This window comes from Centropristis striata, chromosome 24, assembly GCF_030273125.1.
Source record: "Centropristis striata isolate RG_2023a ecotype Rhode Island chromosome 24, C.striata_1.0, whole genome shotgun sequence".
NCBI lineage: Eukaryota > Metazoa > Chordata > Actinopteri > Perciformes > Serranidae > Centropristis > Centropristis striata.
Genome location: NC_081540.1, coordinates 20,235,698 through 20,260,524, shown reverse-complemented (window position 1 = coordinate 20,260,524; position 24,827 = coordinate 20,235,698). Strand labels below are relative to the sequence as shown.

At 39.3% G+C, this 24,827-nt stretch overlaps 1 protein-coding gene across 2 annotated transcripts in view; it reads right to left on the bottom strand.

Moving 5' to 3' along the window:
• The window catches only part of dmd (dystrophin), a 432,308-nt gene that overhangs the window by 326,248 nt on the left and 81,233 nt on the right, over nt 1-24,827 (bottom strand). The gene's annotated exons all lie outside the window — the stretch shown is intronic.

Here is a 24,827-nt window from a genome sequence, read left to right as displayed (position 1 = left end):
GAGACCAAATCCAATCAGATCAGGTCATTACAGAGAGATGAGACAGAGAGGAAGTGATGGAGAGGGAGATAGCTGATGGGAACAGATGAAGAGGAGAAGGAGAGAGAACCAGGAAGTGACAGCAGGACAGAGAGAGAGAGAGAGAGAGAGAGAGAGAGAGAGAGAGAGAGAGAGAGAGGCATGGATGACAAGCTTATGTCAGCCTCAATGTCAATTAGCACCACACACACTCACAGTGAAACTAATGTCTGCTTCAGTTTCCGTTAGTGCCACATACACTGTTCTGTCCACTTAATGTAGTGGCCTTTCCTCCTCTAACACACACACACACACACACACACACACACACATACTGGTTTTCATACATCATGGGGACTCCAATTTTAATCATCACTTGTGGGGACCACCCTTTCTAGAGGTTGTAGAGAGCTGAAAAAAATTGAGTAAGCTTGCCATAACTCAGTTAGCCTATACATGCCTTCAAACCTCTGAAATGATGAAGTGATGTTTTAATCAGGCTTTATGGGGACATCCGGAAAAACCAGTAAAAATGCTTTCAGGGTACGTCATTTACATGAAGTAGCATATTTCACACAGATTATTTGGTGACTAATGGGGACCTACTTTTACATAAAACAATGAAAATTAGATAATTTTCTAAGAAGCCAATTCTATAATTGTGGAATTTGCAAAAATAGTAAAACTTCAATTCAAACCTTGAAGCAATCACACACACACACACACACACACACACTATGTGTTACATTTTAAAGTAAGGCTGCCAGATGTACTCCAGCCCTTTCTCTTCAGCTCTCAGAATACCACATTTTACTGTCTAAAAAACTGTAGAGGTGATATCGACCATCTGCAGCGTGACAACAGGAGAAAGAAAGAGGTAGAAAGACAACAGCGCCACCTTCTAGTAGGTCCAGCAGGTTGTTGCCAGCGTGTTCAATAGGCTGCTATAATAACGTGTGTTGATGGCACCCTCTAGTGGCCGTAGTACTTATGAATGATGCCAAGGTAATTATGTTACATAGTGTGAAAGCAAGGGGGAATTAGGGCTGGGCGATATATCGATATTAAAGATATATCGATATATTTTAAAATGTGATATGGAATTAGACCATATTGCATATATCGAGTTAAAAAATTTTTATATATATATATATATATATATATATATATATATATATATAAGCTGCCCTTACTTGGGTTTGTCATATTTAGTTATTTTGTAATGTTTGTTTTTTTTTCTCATATAAATTTATTAATTTCAGAAAAAGCCTATTTTATTTCATATGCTATTATTATATTAACTTAAGATATTTTTTATTTAAAAGTACACTTTATGGAGCTTTGATTTTTTTTTTAAAAAAAGGTTCTCCTGTTGTTATAGAGTATTTATATTCACTTAATTAAACGATTTCAATAAAACTACTTGTGACATGTTATATTTGGCTTTGGCTTTGACTGAACATTTGCCCTCCCTTTGCAATAAAAATATTGCGATATATATATCGTATATCAATATTCATCCTAAATATCGGGATATGACTTATGGTCCATATCGCCCAGCCCTAGGGGGAAAATTTTTTAAAATGATGAAAGTTCACTATTCAGGCTAGTGGGAGGACAGGTTTGATGGATCATCCAAACCGTGGAGTCAAATGTAAAAAAACAAAGTCAACATTATGAATGTAATGTCACTTAACTTGTGTGCATCATGTTTTTATATTAACAATGTAAGTTTGTCACTTGTGCTCATATCATACTCCTAACAACTTTACTTCCATCATTTGTTTAATAAATTCCACGATCCAAACGCCTAACCTGAAACTTTTTTTGCTCTCACCTTAGAGAAGTCGTTTTGAAGCTTCAACCTAACAAAACTGTGGCCTTTTAACCAAACATAACGCAGAGTTTCACCGACTGGCCTTGAATGAGCTGATAACAGCCTACTGCACCTACTAGAAGGCGGAGCATCCCCCTTTTCACCCATACTTGATAGATACTAGCTTATCTTCTTCAGTGAAAAGAATTCTATGAAAGGAAAAAGTAACATAAAACTCAATTTACTCCAAACAAAAATTTGAAACAAAAAAAAAAAATTATATCCTCCAACCACATCCCATAGAAAATTACACATGGCGGAAAAATATTTTTTCAGAGGCGATGAAGAGCTTTGAGACCGACACAGTTTAAACAACCACCTGACCGACCAACCTACAGCGGGATACATGAACCTGCTGGTCGCAGCTTAAAAGGGAAAAAAAAAAGGAATGATTAAAAACAATTAAACCAAGCCAAGCAGAACAAGTTAGCTAATGTTAGCTAGTGCTAAAAATGCAAAAAAAGGTCTTGTGTCAACATTCGTAGCTAATGTTAGCTAGTGCTAAAAATGCAAAAAAAGTTGTTGTGTCAACATTCGTAGCTAATGTTAGCTAGTGCTAAAAATGCAAAAAAAGTTCTTGTGTCAACATTCGTAGCTAATGTTAGCTAGTGTAACACAAAAGTTGACAGTGCGCCCGATTCCAAAAATGTCCAAAAGTGGTTCTCCTCCTATGAGGATGGAAAACAACAGAGAAATAGGAGTGAACAAGGATAAATAGTGAGAGAAAACAAGATAGAGAAGAAAGAAGTACAGATTTCAATGAGAAGAATAGAAAAGAGATGAGTTAAGACTCAGTTCTCCTGCTAGTAAAACCCTGTTAGAGTGTACATCCACACCCCCACTGAGACATATGGTGCCGTATGAGTGAGTGTGCAAACACTACAGACTATGTGGGATAATGTGTGACGCCTGACTGTGTCTGTGTGACACACAATGGTGTGTGTGTGTGTGTGTGTGTGTGTGTGTGTCACCTGCAGTCAACCAGAATAAGGGCAGAAATGTGACTCATGCTGTGATATTTGATTTGCTGCTGCTTCTGTAGAAATGTTGATGTCAACAAATTCACTCGCACACACAGGACTGTAAAGCTGCTGATAGACAAAAGTAAATGAAAACATTACACGAAGCAGCACAAAGTTAGACCAACTGCCACCTTGCCGTCTTTCTTCATTTCTCAATGTTTCCTCAGTTTTACTCGAACACAGTAGAGCCACGTGTGCATACTGACAGCCAAAAAACACTCTGCTTCCCTGCAGAACAATTAAACTAAGCCAAGCAAGTTAGCTAATGTTAGCTAATGCTAACAATGCAAAAAAAAGTTCTTGTGTCAACATTCGTAGCTAATGTTAGCTAGTGATAAAAATGCAAAAAAAAGGTCTTGTGTCAACATTCGTAGCTAATGTTAGCTAGTGCTAAAAATGCAAAAAAAGGTCTTGTGTCAACATTCGTAGCTAATGTTAGCTAGTGCTAAAAATGCAAAAAAAGGTCTTGTGTCAACATTCGTAGCTAATGTTAGCTAGTGCTAAAAATGCAAAAAAAGTTCTTGTGTCAACATTCGTAGCTAATGTTAGCAAGTGTAACACAAAAGTTGACAGTGCGCCCGATTCCAAAAATGTCCAAAAGTGGTTCTCCTCCTATGATAAATGGAAAAATAAAACCTACATTATCATACACTCTAATAAATGATTTACTACTCATTTCATTTTACTTGATATATTTGATCAAATGTATTAAATATAAATGCGTCCTTGATTTTGAGGCAGTTGTTTAAGTAAATTTAATATAAAAATGTTTGAGATAGAATCTACTTATTTTGATCATATTAAATATAATCTTTATGTGTATGTAATTCTAAATCAAGAGAATTTTGAATGAATCCAACACAATAGAATTAGTCTGTTTTTAATTGACAGGCACTTCCTGTTAAGTTGTTATTAACTCAACTTGTAACGTAGTTAGATTTAATAAATAATATTGCGTGCAATCTGTTGCCTCAATTTTATGAGTTGCTATTGTTTATCTTTTTTTACAGTGTAGTTTCCATGTTCTCAGACAAAACGAGTGAAGAAAAACACTTAATATTGACTTCCTTCCCATCCAGGAAGTCAAATTTAAAAAAGTCAAAAAATTCAAATATGTTGGTTCAAAATATTGATGTCAACACATTTTTTAAGCATTTTCATTGATTGTGACAACAAATCGCCCTAATGACAACTGTTTTTTTTTCAGCCATGACTTCTCCTATGCAGAAGTCAATAAGGCTGGGGCTCAGTTGGTAGAGCGGTCGCCCACTGATCAGAGTTTCGGTGGTTCGATCCCTGACCATGGCAGCCTACATGTCGAAGTATCGACCCCCAAATTGCTCCCAATGCTGCGTTCATCGGTGTATGAATGGATCCAATGGTGGCACCAGTGTGCCCTGGTAGCCTCGGATAAAAGCGCTTATAAGTGCAGTCCATTTACCATTTTACCACTTAGGTTGGATAAGGAAAATGGGACCAGGTTCCAAAAACCTTTGACAAAGATGAGAATTCATTAGCTGAAGGACCCTGAATCCCTTATAGTGCACAGGAAACAGCAAAAGGTAATGGCAGATACTCAATGGAGGATTGGATACAAAGAACATCATTATGGCAGTGCTTCAAGGTTTCTAGACGCATAAAGTGGGATGACTCAAGACAAAAGTTAAAGTAAACTTCCGAGCAGAACGGAAGGTAAAGCTTTGTTCAGCACCTAATTATGAAGCACAGTACATTCATATTATGAACTGGGTGAGTTGTGTGGAAAATACAATTTCAGATAATACATTACCTTGTTGAGCCACAAGCTGTTTACTCTTATCAAGGCCTTTTTAACTGGAATACAGTGACTAGATAAAAGCTACAGCTTACCTTCCAACTCTAATAATTCTCTTCACATATAATTTGACTGCTTTAGGAAGACTACAGAGGAAAGTTAGGCAAATAAAGAAGGAAAGGAGGATCTTGTTAGGGTCTCTACCAGATGATACCTCCCAGTCTGAGCAATGAAACAAATGCAGAAGTGCCTTAAGCCTGCATCCTTTCAAAAGACCAGCAGGGGTCAACACTGCAGAAGAACTCCGGTCCTATCTATCTCAATACAAAATGAGACTACTTCTCATTTGATTTATAACCTCATTAAAAAGTATTGTGGTGAGATTATGCTCTCAATGGCTAGTTTTAGTCTACTTTAATACAATATGATGTTAGATGTGTAAATAATGGTCACATTTAGAAGAAAATAGATGATAAAGTAGGGTATGATTTGCGGCTACCTTTTGATTGACAGGTCGCTAATGCAGTGAATGCAATGTAATCACTTGTTGGGCAGTTCCACCCCTCGCCCCCCCCCCCAGTCCAGATATGGTCTCTCCCGGTTTCAAGAAAACAAAGACGGCGACAGCTGTGGCGCCTAACTCGATGTGTCACACAGGCAGTCCACAAACCAAAGGGTGACGTCACGGTGACCACATCTACTATTTATATACAGCCTATTGTCTCTACCTATATGTATATTACCTGATAGAGAACATATAGAGCACCAGGTATGTCATTAAAGCTCCGTTTGCAGCAAACAAGACAGCAAATCTGCAGCATGATGCTACCATGCTAATATGGATTACATTTCTGAGGAGTGTTTCCAGCACCTTGTGAAATCTATGCCATGAAGAATTAAGGCAGTTCTGAAGGCAAAAGCAGTTCCAATCTGATTTATATATGCAAAAACTATGAATTAAATGTGATTTGCAGTTGATTAAATGACTCCAATCAATTATTTTGTTGCATTTTAAAGCTAAGGTTGAGAAATGCTCTTAAACACGTGTCCATGCATAAAGCTGTTTAAGCCTTTTTCTGCTGTCCCATCATTTGTGTGTGTGTGTGTGTGTGTGTGTGTGTGTGTGCCACATGACACAGCTCCCACCTGTTCCAGATTAACCCAGTGTGCTCCTTTGCCAGGTAAGGATTAACCTCACTATAAACGCAGATTAAGCACACACACACAAACACACACATGGACACCGAAGCACTCAGGCAGAAAAACACACACACACACACTGTACAGAGAGACACGGGATAGAAAAGGTGCAGTGGAAAGATACATAGAAAAAGTAGAGACAAACAAGAGTACAGAAGCTCCACAAACACACACATTCATTTTTCCAATGCAATGACAATTCATATTGACCGACAGAGGCCTTCTCTCCATCATAACATATTGTCTACTTCCAAACTAGGCCCCCCCTCAGTCCTCCATCTCTTTCTCATACCAATTTACGTCTTCATTAAAGCAGACTTTCTTGTAATTACCTCTTCTATAAAGAAAAGTAATCTTCCTTCCTGCTGTGTTTTATTAGATAGGAAACCTTGGAGGGCTTTTTTGTGCTCCGACTCTTTTTCCATGGAGCCATTTCAAACACTAAACAAAAGCACCGTGAAAGCTTCAACTCTGTAGCTGTTGACGAATAAATGTCGCCTTTTCTGACATTTACACTAACGCACACAGAAATAATCACCTTGTTCCCCAGTCAGACTGAAATGTGAATGCTTTCCGACGGCCCACGGGTCACGCAGCCTCCTCAGCACATCAAGACCACTGAGAGTCAGCTTTCAGTTCAAATCCAAGATACCAAAACTGAAGTTGGAAGCTCCGATTTTGCTCTACCTCCAGGTTTGTTTCACTGCAGCTGTCTCAATATGTCTGCCAGACTATTCACTCCGTAGGCTGTTTCAATCTCACTCAAATTTCTCTCCTCTGACGACTCATTTTCATCATCCAAGAGTGGCTCTCTGCATTTTCTCATCCCTGTAATTGGAAAATTGTTCAGATCTGCTATGAATGGGGATTACTGGTACTGGCATCAGATTTCAGGCCCAAATCAAAGCAAAAAAGGAAGATATTATATCAGAAAATTGCCTCAATCCAAAAGCTACGATCTGTGATACAGAAAAGCTAAATGCCTTGTTTATGTTATTTGTACGCAGTATTTCTGGGTAGCACAGCTTTCATTGAGGTCCATGTCAGAGCGTGTGTGTGGTGTGAATACCCACAATCCCCCTGTGTAAAGCTCTGCACAGACCTGTTTACACGTGCAAAATGCACGGGCATAACCTCAAGCTTAATGGAGAGGACTGGCCTAATTGAGTTTTTTGTCCATCTCCAGCGGCAAGCAATATCTTTCTATTGACCTTCAACTTTAGTTTTATCTCCTGCCTCTGCATCAAAATTTTAATGGACTTTCAGAAAATTTCAAAAAGCAGCATAGAAATGCTGAAAAGATACAGTTTTTCATCTGTAAATGCCTCTCCCATCAGTCCCATGCATGGCTGTATTAAAAGCACATTTAATATTGATGCAAATATAGCCAAAGCATACAAATATTGCATCAGCCAAGCCAAGTGCTCAGATGAATAACAAAGTCACATATGACAACATACAGGCTCCAATAAGAAGTGAAAAGCAACTACGATTACAGATTTTATGCCTCTGCCAGGCAGCCAAGTTACAGTTTACACAGACAGACTCAAATTCTGAAAATTGGATGCTTCACACATATCTTCAACCCTGGAGCCTCAGAAGATCTCTACAGTCAGCACAGTCTCAATGTGAGCACCCAAGATGAGTGTTAACAATTCAGTACCCAACCAAATGTTTCTGGTCTTGATTAGTGGCGTGGAATAATGGCCAGAAAAGTGTTTTGCAAAACATTATGATGCACAGTGAAGTTGACCTTTGACCTCCAACGTGTAATCAGTTCATCCTTGAGTCTAATTGGATGTTTGTGCCAAACTTTAAGAAGTTTGCCAACTAAGGCTGTGGCAGTGTTTCAGAGAAAGAAAAAGTTATTTTTTTCCTTCAAAAGTTTTACAGTCTAACTTGAAACCCGTAAAAAAAAGAGCAAAAAAAACACACAAAAAACAATCCTATATATATTCTGTTCACGTTCCACAGCATTAAAAATATCTGCATAAACTTGCCTTCCAACCTGTTGACTCTGCTATAAAAGCCTCATGCTTTTTGTTTTGATGAGTGTGAAATACTGCCTTAAAAAAGTGTTTATAAGACTGTCCGAAGTGACAGGCACAATTTAATTTGCATGGACACTTGAGACAGTTTATTTCCAAGTGTAAAACACAGAAATCACAGCTACATGGGTCGATAATGTGGATATTTCATCCCGTGCAAGGGTGTAAATGTAGCTTGAAGGCGAGAGGTTTTGCCTGCAAGGAAGTCAATGATAATTTCTGGAAAATAAAATGAATATGTCATACTACTAGAGGTAAGTGGAGCAATCCTTGGTTGCTGCTGTAATGTATCATTTGTTCAGATTAATGGGTGATATATATTTATAAAATGGTGTTTTAAAAGCCCAACACTCACAATTTCAAGGGTCCTGAGTGTGGGAAAACAAAGGTTCACATCCCCCAAGTCTTTGGCAATGAGAGTGGATAGTAAAAATGAGATGCCAAGTGGGAATGATTGACATGTTTACACCGTAGGGCTGGGCGATATGGACCAAAAGTCATATCCCGATATATTTAGTCTGAATATCGAAATACAATATATATTCCCATATTTTTATTGCAAAGTGAAAGCAAATGTTCAGTCAAAGTCAAAGCTAAATATAATATGTCAAAAGTAGTTTTATTGAAACCGTTTATTTAAATGTAAATAAAGTACAACAACAGGAGTACGTTTTTTTAATTTATTTTTTAAATAAAAAAAATATCTTTTTCTGAAATAAATATATTTATATGATAAAATAATAACGAACATTACAAAAGAACTAAATATGACAAACCCTAGTAAGGGCAGCATTTATATAGAAAGAAAGAAAAAAAATAACTATATCGATATATGCGATATGGTGTAATTCCATGTCACATTTGAAAATATATCAATATATCGGCCAGCGCTAATACACCTTACAGATTTCTCAGCAGCTGGATGCTGGATATTATTCTAATCAAACTGCTGGTAAAATAACCAGATTAAAATAAAGTGATTGGGGGGAAACGGCTAACGCTACGTCGCTTGGACACTTTAGTTGGCTCTGAGTAGAGCGGACATTAGCTCTGGAGTCGACAAATCTAGCTAGCTATCAAGCCTGGCAGCTTTTTAAATTGAATTAAACAACTTAATGCTTCCTCGACATAACAGAAGCATATTGCTATCAACAAAAAAGTGATGACTTTGTTCGGCTCATTGTGGGTAACCAGCATGGAAGTATAGAGCTAGCTAGCTAGCTAACTAGCCATCGGCTAAACTAATACATTAACAACTTTTTCAGTCATAAAAACATTCACTTTGAACACTTGTCAACCAAAGTGGCGTTAGGAAGAAAACTGATTAATATTAAATACACTGTGACTGTTTATTTTCAGCAAAAAAGTGATGACTTTGTTCGGCTCATTGTGGGTAACCAGCATGGAAGTATAGAGCTAGCTAGCTAGCTAACTAGCCATCGGCTAAACGAATACATTAACAACTTTGGTAACACTTTACAATAACCAACTAAGTAATGTTTATAGATGGTTTATAAACCAATTATTAACCATTTACAAAGTGCTATACATGTTTAATCTTTAAATGTTTCAAACCAATTTCTTAAAGGTATATGAATCATTTCAAAATCATTAACATACTAAATATGGTGGTAAAAATGCTATAATGAGTGCAACTAAAACTATTAATTATAATTTAAATACCTTCTAAATGGCCTATATAAGGTTTATAAATGATGATCAAACAGTCTGTTTACCATCTATAAATGATGGTTATTGTAAAGTGTTACAACAACTTTTTCTTATAAAAACATTCACTTTGAACACTTGTCAACTAAAGTGGCGTTAGGAAGAGAAAACTGATTAATATTAAATACACTGTAAATGTTTATTATCAGCAGTGGTGATTGTGTTCATGTTTTTCTCTTCTGTTTTCCATAGGAAGCATCTGCTTTTCTTAGCTGGCTGGCGAAGGGGGATAATACATCACCCAACATATGGGAGGGACAGGGGGCAGAGCACACACATTAAGATGCAGGCATTAGTAACATGCCAAAGCAAATATGCACAGGCACGCTTGTATGAACATACATCCACCCTTTACTCTGTCTTTGTCCTCGTCTTGTTCACCTCCTCTATCTCTTTTCTCTGATCCATCTCCAAACATTTCCTTCCCTCTGTCCTCTCCTCCTCGTTCCCTCCCAGACTAGCCATTCCCCAGAGAGATTAGCCAAAAGACCAATTCACTTCCTGATTTTGCTTCTTTAGTCCCCTAATTGGCTTGAGGGGATCTGGGGGGATTTGCTGGGGGCGGAGCTCAACAGGAGCAGACTGGCAACTAAAAGTGGACACAAATTACAGCAAAGAACTGACTTAATGAAGCCTCCAGTCTGTAACTGCAGCATGATGCCCTGTCACCCTATTACTGGCTTTGTTTACACTTTGCTTTATTGGATTTAAGACTTTTGACCTCTAGGGAAGTGAAAAAGCCAAATAAGTTATGTTTTTAGCCCACTTCTATGAAATTTGGTGTATGTGCCGATGGCCAAGAAACAATTGATTAGATTAATGTGGTGGACCTAAATCCAAATATGTTTGCAGTGTCAGGAAATCAATCTAACTTAAAATTTAAGTGGTAGGAATAGAAGTCAATGTCAACCACTGCCATCTGGTGTAGCAGAAAAGTTGGATATTTTATGGTCTATTTGTCTTCCATAACTGTAGTTATCAGGGCACCAAGGCCATAAAATAAAAAATAGGAATTTAAGTCCATGCTCATAATGAATTTAATTTAAGGACTAGTAATGACGCTTCTGAGGAAGATTGGATTCTCAGTCGAAACTGTAAAGCAGGCAAAGAAACATCAAAACAGTAAAATGCATTAATCTCATGCACTTTTAGAGCTTAATGAGAGCAAACACCTCCCAACATTTTTCACAGTTAGGAGATACTCTATTATAGAATCTTTTCATCAGTTTTTCTACTGTGTCATTTTTAATTGCTGTCAACATGCTTTCCACTAGGACATGGAGCAGCCAGCTAGTGTGGAAAAATAGTTGGCTAGGGGGGTCGGATCATTTTTTTCCATAAAAGCCCAAATTTGGTGCCTCCCGCAGATTCTAATTCCACTATTCCATCATATTAATCATTGCATATTTAAAAAATTATTTTAAAGGAGAATAAGGGTTCTTGTATATTTTATTTAAAGCATCTTATTTTGACAGTCTTCTTGTAAATTCTGTGGGGCATTCTGTTAACACACTGTGCTCTTATTTTGAAAGCTGCATGTGTTTAGCGACATAAGTGTGTGAATGCGTGCATGTCTCAGAGGAGGACGGAGAGGTGGGCGGGGTTTGACTGACTGACGGGTGACAGACTCTCTGCTGAGCAGAGACACAACGCAAAATAACTTTATATTATGAATCATGTAAAAATGCTTTCAGTAGCTTGAAATGTGATGTCAGCGCATCACATGAGACTATGGTGGGACAGATTAGAGACGTTTGATGAAGTCTCCTTGCTTGGCCTGTGACAGATTTGAGTTGAACTGTCATTATAACCCTTATAGTCCAAGTGGTTCATGCCAGGCTCGAATCAAACCCACCACTGATGATGAATGTCATCAAAAGATGTTTTTTTTTTTCTCAAAAGACGCAGGTGTCAAAGCTGTGTTGACAGGAAAGAGGCAGACTAGAAACCCGCAAAATCAACTGCACTGCAAAAAAGCCAACTTGTATTTTTTGGCCTAATACAGTGATTTATGTTGGTAAAACTTGGAAATATAAATTACTGACATTTAGGGCAATAATGTAAGTTAGCACAACAAAGGAAGCCAGTTGTCTGCTCAAAAACAAGTTGGTGAGTTGTTGTTACTTATATCTTTAAGTTGGGGTTCACAACAAGGGACAATAGTTCTGATAACTCTTATTTCTTTGTTGGGAAATTCGGTCATTAGCGAAAGCCAGCGGCTAACTGATGCTAGCGGCTAACTGATGCTAGCGGCTAACAGATGCTAGTGGCTAACTGAAGCTAGCGGCTAACTGATGCTAGCGGCAAACTGATGCTAGCGGCGCTGCTTGTTACAGCAACTAGAGTAGCCATTAGCATATCAATGCTAACTCCAAATTGTGGTCGCAACATTAGCTGACATTTATTTCATAGTGGCGTTACAATCGTGCCAATTCAGCACATTGCAGAAGTTAGCAGAAGTAAGGATTAAAAGTTATTACAATGTAAAATTATAAGTTAGTACAACTTACAGTTGAGTTGACAAAAACCTGAATTCAGAGTTGAGCAAACTCAAAAACAAAACTTAAAATATTTAGTTTAATTGTCCAACTTAAAATTGTATCGAAGTTTGTTGCCTTGAAATTTTGAGTTCACCCAACTTTTCTTTTTTTGCAGTGTGGGGCAGTGCGGGCGGGGCATCAAAGCCAGCGTAGCCTCAGGGCAGATATGTTTTTTAAGGGCACAAGGCCAAATTGCGAGGGCACGAGGGCCATGGCCCCCCTCGTGAAATTATAACTGGTAGTTATAATAATATTTAACCAAATTCCGAAATAGTCTCATACTTCAATTGAGTTAGTGCGCTCTGGCTTGCTTTCCCAAACTCTAGGATGCCCCATTTTGCCCTGCACTGGAACACTGTATCCTAATGCTAGCAAAGTTAACACAGGGAGACCATTAACCCACCGCCCACTCTTAAAACAACTCTGCACTAAAACCAACAGGCAGGCTGTAAACCTGGCAGGAGCTTTGAGGTCTTGTATGAGAATAAAGATATTTTTCCATGAGGCTTAAAAATGAATGTTAGTATTATAATCCAAAGCATGAATAAGGTTGACATTATGGAGAGGCACATGTCTCCATGTTCAGTTCAAATCCCATGTTTGTCGAGAGAATCCAAGACAGACACATGAATGATGAATGGGAACTAATCCACATCTCTCCCAAAGCTTCTGCAGAATCTCTTTCTATATTCATACAGTCCACATATATACCCATGTGAATACAGAGCTGACAAATGACACTGAATATTACATGACTGTGAGTTTTCAAAATCAATGTGTAATATAAAGTATATAACAAGACAGATAAGCAATCTGGTCTCACTGTGCATGCAATTCCCTTAAAGCATTGAAAAGCCTGTCTCTTTGATTACTGCACCAACTTTTGTTATGACGGAGTGAGACGGAGAACTCCTGCTTAATCCTATTTGTCAGTATATATTGTACTGGATACAATTCAGAAGTTTCTTTCCATACAGTGTATCAGTTGTAAAAATAAAAAATAAAAAAGGTCTATGCTGGCTATGAAGGCTCACTGCTTCCAGATGGTACAAGTGTCCATGAGGTAAACCCATCAGCCCATGGAAATTAAGGCAAAGACCGGACTATTTTTCTCATGCAGTTGAATTTGTTATTGTATTTGAATATTCCTGCATACTGGGCTCCCTAAACAGTCTTGGAATAGCAGAAATTGGGTATTACTGGAAGGCTGAGACTCTTGATGAGCCCAATTTTATTAAAAATATCATGATTTTATTTCCCATAGTATCAATCAAGCAGTTTGATCTCCTACTGAGCAAAACATCCAAATTGGCCAGTTTCGGAAGGAAGCACAGGAGAAGGAGGAAAAAATGACTCACAGAAAAATGAGTCATTTTTGTCACGCTTACCACTTCAAACCAGGTCGCAACCTCCTGGTCTGAGCAGGGAGGCAAACCAGGAAGTGCCTTAAGCATTCTACCCAAAATTCCAGCAGGGGGCGCTAAGTGTGGCTGCAAAAACATTTCTGTCCATTAATTTCAATGCAAAATGAGAATACCTCTCACTTGATTTATTACCTCGGAATCTTTTTTAGGACAACACTATGGTCTCAATTGCAAGTAAAAAATCTTCTTCAAGACAATCTGATGTTAAGAAAATAGAAGAATCGTATGATTTGGGGCGTGGCTACCTTTGATTGACAGGTCACTAACGAGGCGAGCCGTCATCAGGAGAGAAGCAGAACAATGCGTATCCACAGCAACGTGTCAATAAAGTTATATATAACGTGGATATTAAAAAGGACGTTTACCAGTTTGGTCTCATAACTTTGACCATTTCACTGTATTTTCACTGAATGACTGTAAAAATGTCTTGTAAGTAACATACATTTTGTTTTTGTTTTCTGCTAGCCAACATCCCAGTTAATGCTCCAGTTAATGCTAACATGAATTAGCAGCAGCTTCTCTCAGTCAGGTTGAGGTGTAGAGAGGCTGTAGTCAGTGATCAGATCCCTCTCCTCCTCCACAGTCCAAATATGGTCTGCTTCCTTGATTGGAAACAAGATGGCGACGCAAGATGGCGACGAGTGTAACGCTGAACTCGATGTTTCCAACGGGACACAAACCAATGGGTGACATCACGGTCACTACGTCCATAATTTATATACAGTCTATGCTTCAAACCACCGTATGTCGATGAAGAACTCAACATCTTCTGAAGCAAGTTAGAAGCATCCAACAAATACCATGTATGCTCATCCCAGCATCTTCCCTCTTCATTTCCTGCCTACCACATGAAGTCGATTCAATGAAACGATAAGATTTTGGAAGATGCTCCTGTTACTGTTGTAGCATGCTACGAGTATACAGTGATGTAGTATAAGTGGCCCTAACAGGAACAGAACTAGCCTCAGGCAGACTAACTCTACCTCCAGTGTTGAGTTAAACGAGCCAAGAATCATTCTCTCTTTCTTCCGTCTTTTATTTCCATTTCTCCTCCTGTATTCATCTATATACGTCTCATTTCACTATTTCTTCCAAACAGCTATGTCAGTGGTCGAGTAAAGGGACCCGGCTGACATTTTGTTGCTCTCCTAATCACATAATGTTACTGTGAAGGAGCCCGTTTGAGAAGGCAGTTGGTGACTGATAGGCACGCTCTTGCAGCGGCAGGAAATTACACCAGTGCAATGCCATTTAACTCTGTGAGCAGCATTGTGGTTAGGTAGAAGCACAAATCAATCTTTCTTCCCACCTCCCTTTCTCTGAAATGCCAATGTGCACTTTCTCTGTTTTGGCTAATGGCTAAGAGACTGGATGGCCTGCAGGGCAGAAAGCTGTGCTAAGAGACTTGCTGACTGAGAACCAGGCCACTGGGATCTGTCATTTGTGTGGAGTCGCACTGTTCAGAAAGCCACTTTCAGAGGGACTTATTTTCTTCTTCTTTTTTTTAAATCAAGAACTTTCAACTGTCCATTGTTCTTTAGCTTTATTCCTTTACTTACTGCAACATACAGCATGAAAGTTAAGTGGGAAGAAATACACTTGGAGCTGTTTTTAGTCCTCTCAAGTCAGTCAAGACAAATCCAAGTCAGACAGCGTTGGCGTCATAAGCCGACTTTCTGTCTTTCAGGGGATTTAGCAGCCAGAAGATATTGTGAAGATATTGGAACTGATTGAGACAACGCAAACTAAATTCTTGACAAGCACAGCTGTCTGTATTAACGTTACACCTGTTCCTGATCACTCAATGCTAGGATGAATGTGTTTTTTTAAAAACTTTCTTAACTTGAAATCCGTCATTACACCAACTGAGCTACTTTTGTACCCAGCTTTAGGCAAAAGTAAAAAGCTGTAATCTGTTCTGCCTTTCTAGGCACAAAGGAGCACTTTAGAAATGTTATTTTATTCCCTGACTGGTCCTAAAAGCACACTGGTTTTAGCACTTTAAGAAAACGGAGTGAAAAGAATAATCTTTTCTTGCTGTTCCGCATCTACACTGATTACATATGATCTTTTTTTTACTTCGTTTTCTTTCCATTTCCATGCACACCCTTTCATTCTCGTCACCTCTACTATCTTTCCTTATGGTTTTCTCTCCATCTCTCTTTCTCAGCTGAGAAATACTGTAACTGGACCTTAAAACACCAGCGCTCCTGCCAAGAAGGGAGAAGACAAACAGTGCAGCAAGTTACTTCAATGTGAAATATCTCAACCACTTTAACTGTCTCCACCCCGCTCTGTCAAGCCCTTTATGAAACCCATCTCTCTCCATGTTGCTCTCTCCACCCCTGTTAATACCTCTTGTTACTCTTTTTTTCCTCTTCGTCCATTTTTATCTCCCTCATATTTCCTCTTCCTATCTTTCTCTTCCCCTTGGCTTCTCTATCCAGAGGAACAATGAAAAAGGGTAACGTTAAACATGTTGTTTATGAATGATGTACACCTCCTTCACACTGACAGGGTATGAGCTAGGGTTGGCACAACTCCATTTAATTACTCTTATACTTCTTTACTAACCCAGTAATGAGACATTCTACAAAACCTACTGAATTTGGGTTATGCATTCCATGAAGATGAATGAGAAGTCTGTGAAAATAACTGTCACTGTGGTGTCAGCTGGGTTATCACAGTCTGGATTTGGCAGCACATTCGTTCATCATTAGACTTCTAAATGGCCATTTAACAGCGGTTATTAGAGCCCGACAGATATATCAGTAGACAGATATTATTGGCTGATATTGGACTATCAAAGCAACATGGTCTCACAGGAATCCGTGAAATAGCCACAGATTTTCTTAACTCAAAATCCGTGGAATAGCCACGGAATCACTCAAATTTCCGTGAAACTGACACAGATTTCGCTACAATGCAAGTTAATGACAGTCATATCCCGTGGCTATTCCAACATACAAAGTGATTATGTACATTCACTGAGTGAAGATTTAGAAAATAAAACATATATTTCTCGCTAGAAATGTGATCAAAATCCATTTTTAAGTCAAAATATTGATTTTTTTCACTGTCCGCCATGTTTTTTGTTCTGACCGCCGGGACCTTGAAAGTCACGTGACTTGGAACCAACCAATAGGAAAAAATATCCATGGAATAGCCACGGGATATGACTGTCATTAACTTGCATTGTAGCCAAATCCGTGTCAGTTTCACGGAAATTTGAGCGATTCCGTGGCTATTCCACGGATTTTGAGTTAAGCGAATCCGTGGCTATTTCACGGATTCCTGTGAGACCAGGTTCACCAAAGGCATATTGGTATCAATGTAACCGTGACATCCACAACAATGTCACCATTGTGTTTTTTTGTGAATGGTATTTTATTTTAATAAAATGGGGTTTTTGGTGAATGCTGATGCATTTTGGAAAAGGGTGAGTGCTAAAGGAAATTGTCCATTTGAAGAGTTTGTCCCATAGACTGTATAAAATGTAATTCTTCCGCTTACTTCAGTATCGGCATCAGTCTCAAAAATCCTTGATCTCCAGCGGTTACCATCCCATAAGTTTGGGCCTTCTAGTAGGTACATCCGGTTGTTGACAGCTCATTCAATGGACTGTATGATATTGAATATTGTTTGGTGGTAACAGCCTTTCTTTCACCCAGGAGAAAGGCATTTGTGTCCGTGTGAAACCCAAAGTATTATTTGAAGTAACATAATTTTGCTTCCATGCGTCACGTTTTTACATAACCAATGCAACTATGGGACTTTTGCCATTTTTTTTTTTACTTTTAAAAAAATATCTTTCCATATTTCAACACCTAAACATGGACATTTTTGCCCTAACCTTAGAGACGTATTTTTGTTACCTAAACCTAATGAAATCACAGCCTTTTTTGATGCCTAAACATAATAGAACTTAAAGTAAAACAGCGACCAGCCATTAAATGTTTTGATGACAACCTACTGAACCTACCAGAGAGTACAGTAGGCGACTACTTGCTCATATTTATGGGCTGATTAAAGACAAGAGTTGCATTATGGGAACTGTAGGATCAACAATTTTGCGATCTTAAACTATAGTAGGGACTAAAAAGAGATATTTGATCACTCTTTTTTTAATCTTTCTTTTTTAATCTTTCTCTGCAAGTTCCTCAACTCTATGGAAGTGCAATGCTAAATCCCAGGATGAGGATTAAATCGTAGTGCCTCATTAAAGTAAAGGAAAGCACATTGTAATGATTTAATAGTTCAAAATGCCTCTGACTACACAAGAATTATCCTCAACAGTGTTCATGAAAAGACAGAAAAGCTGCAATTTGTGTAATTACACTGGAAATGAAACCAAGAAAAAGAAAGAAGAGAAAACATGGAGGTGCACATGAAATGCAGGCAATATGGTGTTTGTTCTGCACTGATGATAAGTCGAAGTCAGACAGCCACAATATATACAATTCTGCTCCAGTAATACTAAAACAAGCTCACTACGGTTCACAACAGATCTTTTGACAGCAGCCATGTGGGAAATTGCACTCTGAAAGCGATATCACAGATCGCTCAGGCAGTTAATCAGGTGTTGTGACCCTCCTACGTCAAAACCCATCTGACAGATCTGATTGACCCAATTTTAAAAGAATCAGGGGCGACCGAATCAGGGTTAAAATTGGGCCTAATCTGGTGTCAGCCTGGTTTAAGGAGCAGCACAAAATGAAAAACCCTCAGCTCCTCCTAAAGCCAACAGACACACACAGACAATCCAAGCTTTCCCAAACACTTTCTTGAAAAGAGAGATCACACTGTATCTATCCAGGGATGTTTGTCTGAGCTCTCCTGCTCTTTTCCAGTGACACCCCGCTTCACACACTAACACTAATTCTAACTTGGGACTTGCCTGTCACAAACACTTGACAGAGGCTGTGGAGGGAAGAGGATCATGCCACAGTCGCTATCCCCATGCAGATTTTCAGTGTCTGTCTGAGATCCAACCACAAGGACAAGGACACTTGGGTAACCCCTGAGCCATATTAATTTCTGGCACTCCAAAATAAACCCACATGGGACTCCTGGCTTACATTCCATAAAAATTCACATCCCTACTCAAGTAAAATTGTACCACACTGTACACATACTCTATTGCATCATTACTCATTAGCCGTGTTTCCTTTAGGGGAAAGAGTGGCCGCTGGGAAAGTCTCAGGCCACGCCCTCTCAAAGGTGAGAGGTCACTTGGGGTGTCTCCACGACAACAAAAGGCCCCAGAGGGATTCACGAGACTCCGGAGGCGATTTATGGTTTTAGATCATCACGTAATCGCTTAACGACAGTTTTGACCGTGATCGGTGATCACATACGTAACGGATGAAACGTGGGAGATCCAACTGTGGCCGCCGCTGATCATAAACAAACCAGCGTGGCTAATTATGCGCAGTGTCTCCGCTGATCATAAAGATTGTAATTGTGAATTAACTGGCATCGCTAACTGTGCACAGAGTGTCCGGTGCTGTTTTAAACAAACAGAGATCGCTAAGCGGACACCTCCTGCAGCAGCAGCACATACACACTGTACTGCTACAGAGCTAACTGTTAGCCTGTTAGCACATACACACTGTACTGCTACAGAGCTAACTGTTAGCCTATTAGCACATACACACTGTACTGCTACAGAGCTAACTGTTAGCCTGTTAGCACATACACACTGTACTGCTACAGAGCTAACTGTTAGCCTGTTAGCACATACACACTGTACTGCTACAGAGCTAACTGTTAGCCTGTTAGCACATACACACTGTACTGCTACAGAGCTAACTGTTAGTCTGTTAGCACATACACACTGTACTGCTACAGAGCTAACTGTTAGCCTGTTAGCACATACACACTGTACTGCTACAGGGTTTACTGTTAGCCTGTTAGCACATACACACTGTACTGCTACAGAGCTAGCTGTTAGCCTGTTAGCACATACACACTGTACTGCTACAGAGCTAGCTGTTAGCCTGTTAGCACTGTGCTACTGTGCACCTCGTTCTGCGAAGCCAGACTGCACTATGAAAGGGCAGAAAATCAGGGCCAGGCTTCTACAGGGCCAAAAAAAGTATGGACAAAAGATTGCTCAGGACGGCTCATATTCAAATTAGGGCCGTTTCAGCGAGTAAGACCCGCCTCATTCCGGTTATTGGACTGTAATGGAAACACCTCTATTCTTTACTTTTATAAATTTCTCTAATTGAGATCATTTTTAGCGATTGCAATGACATAAAAAATGCACGTTTTATTCATTACTATATTGACCTCTTGACCTCCTCTGGGAGGCCCTGTAAAGCTTAATGTCTGTCATTACTACAAGAGGCTGATCTTATTTTGTACAGTTTTCTCCACCTACTCCTGCTTCGCCTCTCCCCACTCTTCCCTCTCATTGTTGTCGCTGCTAGCACAAATCACCTATACTGATGACAGCAGCTGATCAATAGCCTGCTAGTCCTGGTCACGCTTGTCAAGTCAATTTCCCACTAATGAATCCAGTTCGACCGCGATCCTCTTTGATGAACTATCTGAAGTTGTTTATTGTGCACTTGCTGCATCGCTGCTGTACTGTTGGAAATGGGTTACACTGAGAGAAACTCATGATGATGCATCTCCAGTTTCCAGAGCCTATTTTATTGTCTTCCTGGCTATTTTTCTTATGTCTGTGGCCAAATGTAAAAAACGTCACATCCCATCAAGATATTTACAGCAAAACGGTGATGGAGTTTGATAGCACTTTTAGCAATTTTTCAGCAATCTAAAACATCAATGGTAAATGTCAGGTTTTGCTGTCAGCCTCTCAGAATGGAAGAGCAAGGGCTCCTTTCTATATTAATCATTTTGAACCGATATTCCACAGACATACAGAGAGAAATCCATCTTTTAAGGGGCAGAGATACAAATGTCTCTGCTGACACTGGCCTCAAGAGCATAATGCAATGCAGCCATAGGGTGTGCTGCATTGGAGAAAGAGGAAAAAGGGGCAGCACAAGGTAATTTAAACTCGAAAATGACTGTATTGAAAAGTATTGATGTTTACAGTGTACAGTATCTGAGTGCACTCTGTGTTGTTTAAGATATATTTATGGGAAATATGGAGAGAAACTTTGAGAGAAATTGGTCCCTAAGGATCCATTTAGTCCACGCAAGAGAAATAACAACACATGGATACAAATATAGAACCTCTTGGAGACATCTTATTCAATTCAGTAGATCCAGCATTTCATCATCACAATGGCTGTTGGTAGAATGAATTCTACACAAATACAGTAGAACAGACATCACAAAAAGCCATACTGTGGACTAAGTGGCAATTTTTTCCTTTTCTGATATATTAATGAGAATGAAAAATAATCTTCCCAGCCCATTCTAGACACACCTAGTCAAGACTGCAATAGCTTCACTCAGCTGAGACAGTCAATCCAACCATACATCCATTTTCCTCCACTTATCGGGGGCCGGGTCGCGGGGGCAGCAGGCTAAGCAGGGCATTCCAGACGTCCCTCTCCCCAGCCACAACGTCCAGCTCCTCCTGGGGGACTCCGAGGCGTTCCCAGGCCAAGAGAGAGATTTAATCCCTCCACCGTGTTCTGGGTCTTCCCCGGGGACGTGCCCGGAACGCCTCTTACAGGAGGTGTTCTTACCACAAGTACAATAATGTGCTAATAATCTGTTGTCAGGCAGGTGAAAGGAGAGGTCAAGGAGTCAAACAAACCCTGGACTTTCACCTGGGACACCCGGGGTTCATGTCCCATATGAAATCAAAAGTAAAAGATGTCATTTTAAGTAACATCACTTTACTTCTGTGTCATGTTTTTATTTGAACAATGTCACTATGTCACTTCTTGTATTTACGTTGTCCACTTTTGGCATTTATGTGAATTTATTTTACTTTTTAAACTATGTTTTATAATGCCTGAGAGGGAACTGTTTTGCCTTGTAACGTAATTGTAAGGAAACTGCGGCCTTATAACTAAACGTAATGGCTTAGTTTTCAGTGAACAGCCATTGAATGGGCTGATAACAACCTTCTCAACCTGCAAGCTGGTGGAGCAGGGCCCTAACAGCCCATTCTTTTTCAGAGCCTAAACCTAACAAAACTTAACAAAGTGAAGTGAAATGTAACAAAACAGTGACCCACCATTGAATGAGCTAATAACAACCTACTGGACCTACTAAAAGGTTGGAAAGTCCTTGTATGAGCTGAAAACAACATACTAAAAGAAAAAGTAAGCTCCTAATTTCCCATACTTATGGGATAATAAGCACCGATATATGCACAATCAATAGTGCGACTACATCCCGAGTAATGCTCAACATAGATGTCTTTGTGAGCTCTTGGCCAGAGAAGTTCAGTTCAGTCCTGCATGACTTTGAGATTTCCCCATTCTGCTACAAGTCAATTTGCAGAAACATTTCTGTACTTTTTCAGTTTAGGTTTACAACAGCACACAACACTGAGCTAATAGATGCACACACAGCAGGGGGGACTTGTCCAGCAGCTCCAGGACCTCTTGGATTTCCAGGCTGCTCAATTCATCCGAATGAAACATAATCACAATATTGAACTTCTGCACCACAATTCACAAGAGGCTGTAGATTTCACGGTAGCAGTTTACAACGGGTCGCATTCTGGTGTACTAATTAGTGCATTTACCCATTAAAAAACCATTGCATGCACAGAATAACACTGAGCTCGATGTGAATGTAAAAAAAATCACTCCAATCCAATTACATCTGGGGATTTTTGTTCTTGTGCTAGTAATACAACTCTGGAAGCTGCGAGGGTGGATTTCAAAGATTCATACAAACTTTAGAACAAGTGAGTATTTCAGGAATAGCTGGAATAGGAAGTTCACTTTAGGAATAAAGCAAAAAATGACCAAAGAGTCTGATAATGATGACAGCTTTCATGAGACTGTACATATGAAGGTGTTGATGAAATATAGACACACACTCAGTCTGTCATTTTCTTTCACTCTCTCTCCTTCCCACTTGTTCTGTCTAACAAACAAAGACAAACATACACTGCAGGGGTGTTTCCCAATGGGAAACCAAGTATTGAACGCTCTCTTTTTCTATTTCTTCCTCACACACACACACACACACACTTTGCAGAGGCGATCTCCACTGGGTAACCTATGATTGAACTCTCCTCCAGCCCTCTCTCTCCCTCTCACACCCCTGCCGTGACCTTATAATGATCGTCCACACTGCACCACGCAAACACATGTGCACACACACACAGGCAGACACAGTGTCTTTCTAAATTCCCACACTGGGTCTGTAATGATCTGCCAGGCACTCCATGCTCTGAATCTTTTAACAGTCCACTCCTCCACTAAGTCTCAATAGAGCACTCCGCATGTATGTGTGTGTGTGTGTGTGTTTTTGGATGCAATTTTCTCCTTTAAAGAAAGACACTTTGTAGCAAACATGTGCACACACGGTATGCCTGCTTTGCATTTTTTTTCCATTAAGGAATATAACCATTTAGTGTGCGTTTGTCATGCATATGCAGTTTTCTGCTTAACACACACACATGGTGGCAGATAAGCTTTTAATCACCGCTGCACAACAAGGGAGTGGTGAAGTTTTACCGCTGTGTATTCAGTATTAATTTCAAGGTCTTCTAAAGTTAGCATTCAACAAAAGAGCCTGTGATACATCCTAATGTATGGAGTGTGCTCTGATGCTCATTGATTATGTCTAATCAGAATTAAATTTAGATATTTCTTTTGGATATATCTTAATAGAGCAACGCACCAACTGTAGGTTTGAAAGTGAGAGTAAGAAGATTTATTCAAGTACTGGACCAACAAGAGTTACACACATATTGTCAAGTGGTTGGTAAAAGAAAAACTTGCTTTGCTTTTTCACAAGCTGACTACATGTTGAAAGTTTATTAATATCCTACAATCTACTTATTTTTTTAATTAACCCTGTATTTGATAACCCGACTTTGACATTTTTTTTCTCCAGCGGTGTCAGTAAGAAGGCTACAGAGAAGATGTTGGACATAGCCATATTTTAAAGGGGTCCACTGACCTCTAACCTCATGCCGTTTTACTCATGCAGAACAAATCTGTAACTTTATTTGAATATTTCTGCATATTTCGGTGCCGATTTCCTTAATTTTGAACTATTCGATTTTTTATGATTTAATGAATTTGAATATTCGAAAATCGATGCCCTCCCTAGTTGTCTGTATGTTGTACAGAACAAAAAACACTTTATTTATGGTTGCAGTTAGTTTGTCCTGTAAATTGTTGCTATTTATTTTAAGTTCAATATTTTATTAACTACCTCAGGCATTGTGATTTCCTTTATTTGTTAAAGAAAAATACTGCTGTGTTATTATTTTTTCAACATAATAAGATTCAAACATTGAAGGTGTATGCTGTGAGTTATAAGAAAATCGGTATCGGCCAAAATCGGAATCGGCAGGTCAGGCTTTTTAACAATCGGTGATCGGCCAGAAAATTGCAATCGGTGCACCCCTACTTAAATTGTATTGTATTGTACAGGTAAGGCCTGAAAGCTGAGACTGTTATGGATTCAATGACCCCAATTGTATTCATGTGTGATGATGTTTGTCCCCATAGTAGGCAGTTCATTGCAGTGAGAGCATTTTTTTTGTTGACCTCACTGTATAAAATGAGCTGCTGTGACCTCTCGGATAATCACAGCCTCATGAAACTTTACAACCACTAAAGCAACCAGAGGCTGTATGGCTTTCCAGCTATGTTGACAATAAAAGGCTTTCTTAGGCTGCTTTCACATATCATGTCAGGTGGTGCGATTCAGTGGTGACGTTTCATCATCGTTGCTCGCAGATTTTGTTTGAGCGTTCACCAGCAAAAACCAAACGGACTATCGGACAAAACGCACCAGAGTTTGTTTCAAGCAGACCAAAGGCCCCATTAGTAGTTTCCAGAATAGAAGTGGTCGCCATCCAATCGCTGAAAATTCATGATTGATAATGTTCCTCAAGGTCTTGGTGTCTTGATGTGTTATTTTGAAAGGATTTTTAACCATTTTGTTTACAATGGCCCTGAGAGCTTACAGCACCTGCAACTTACAAAAACACATGCAAATACACGAAACACAAGCAAATTGTGTTAACATCTTATCGCAAAGACGACAACACAACTCAATAAGAAAATGCGCT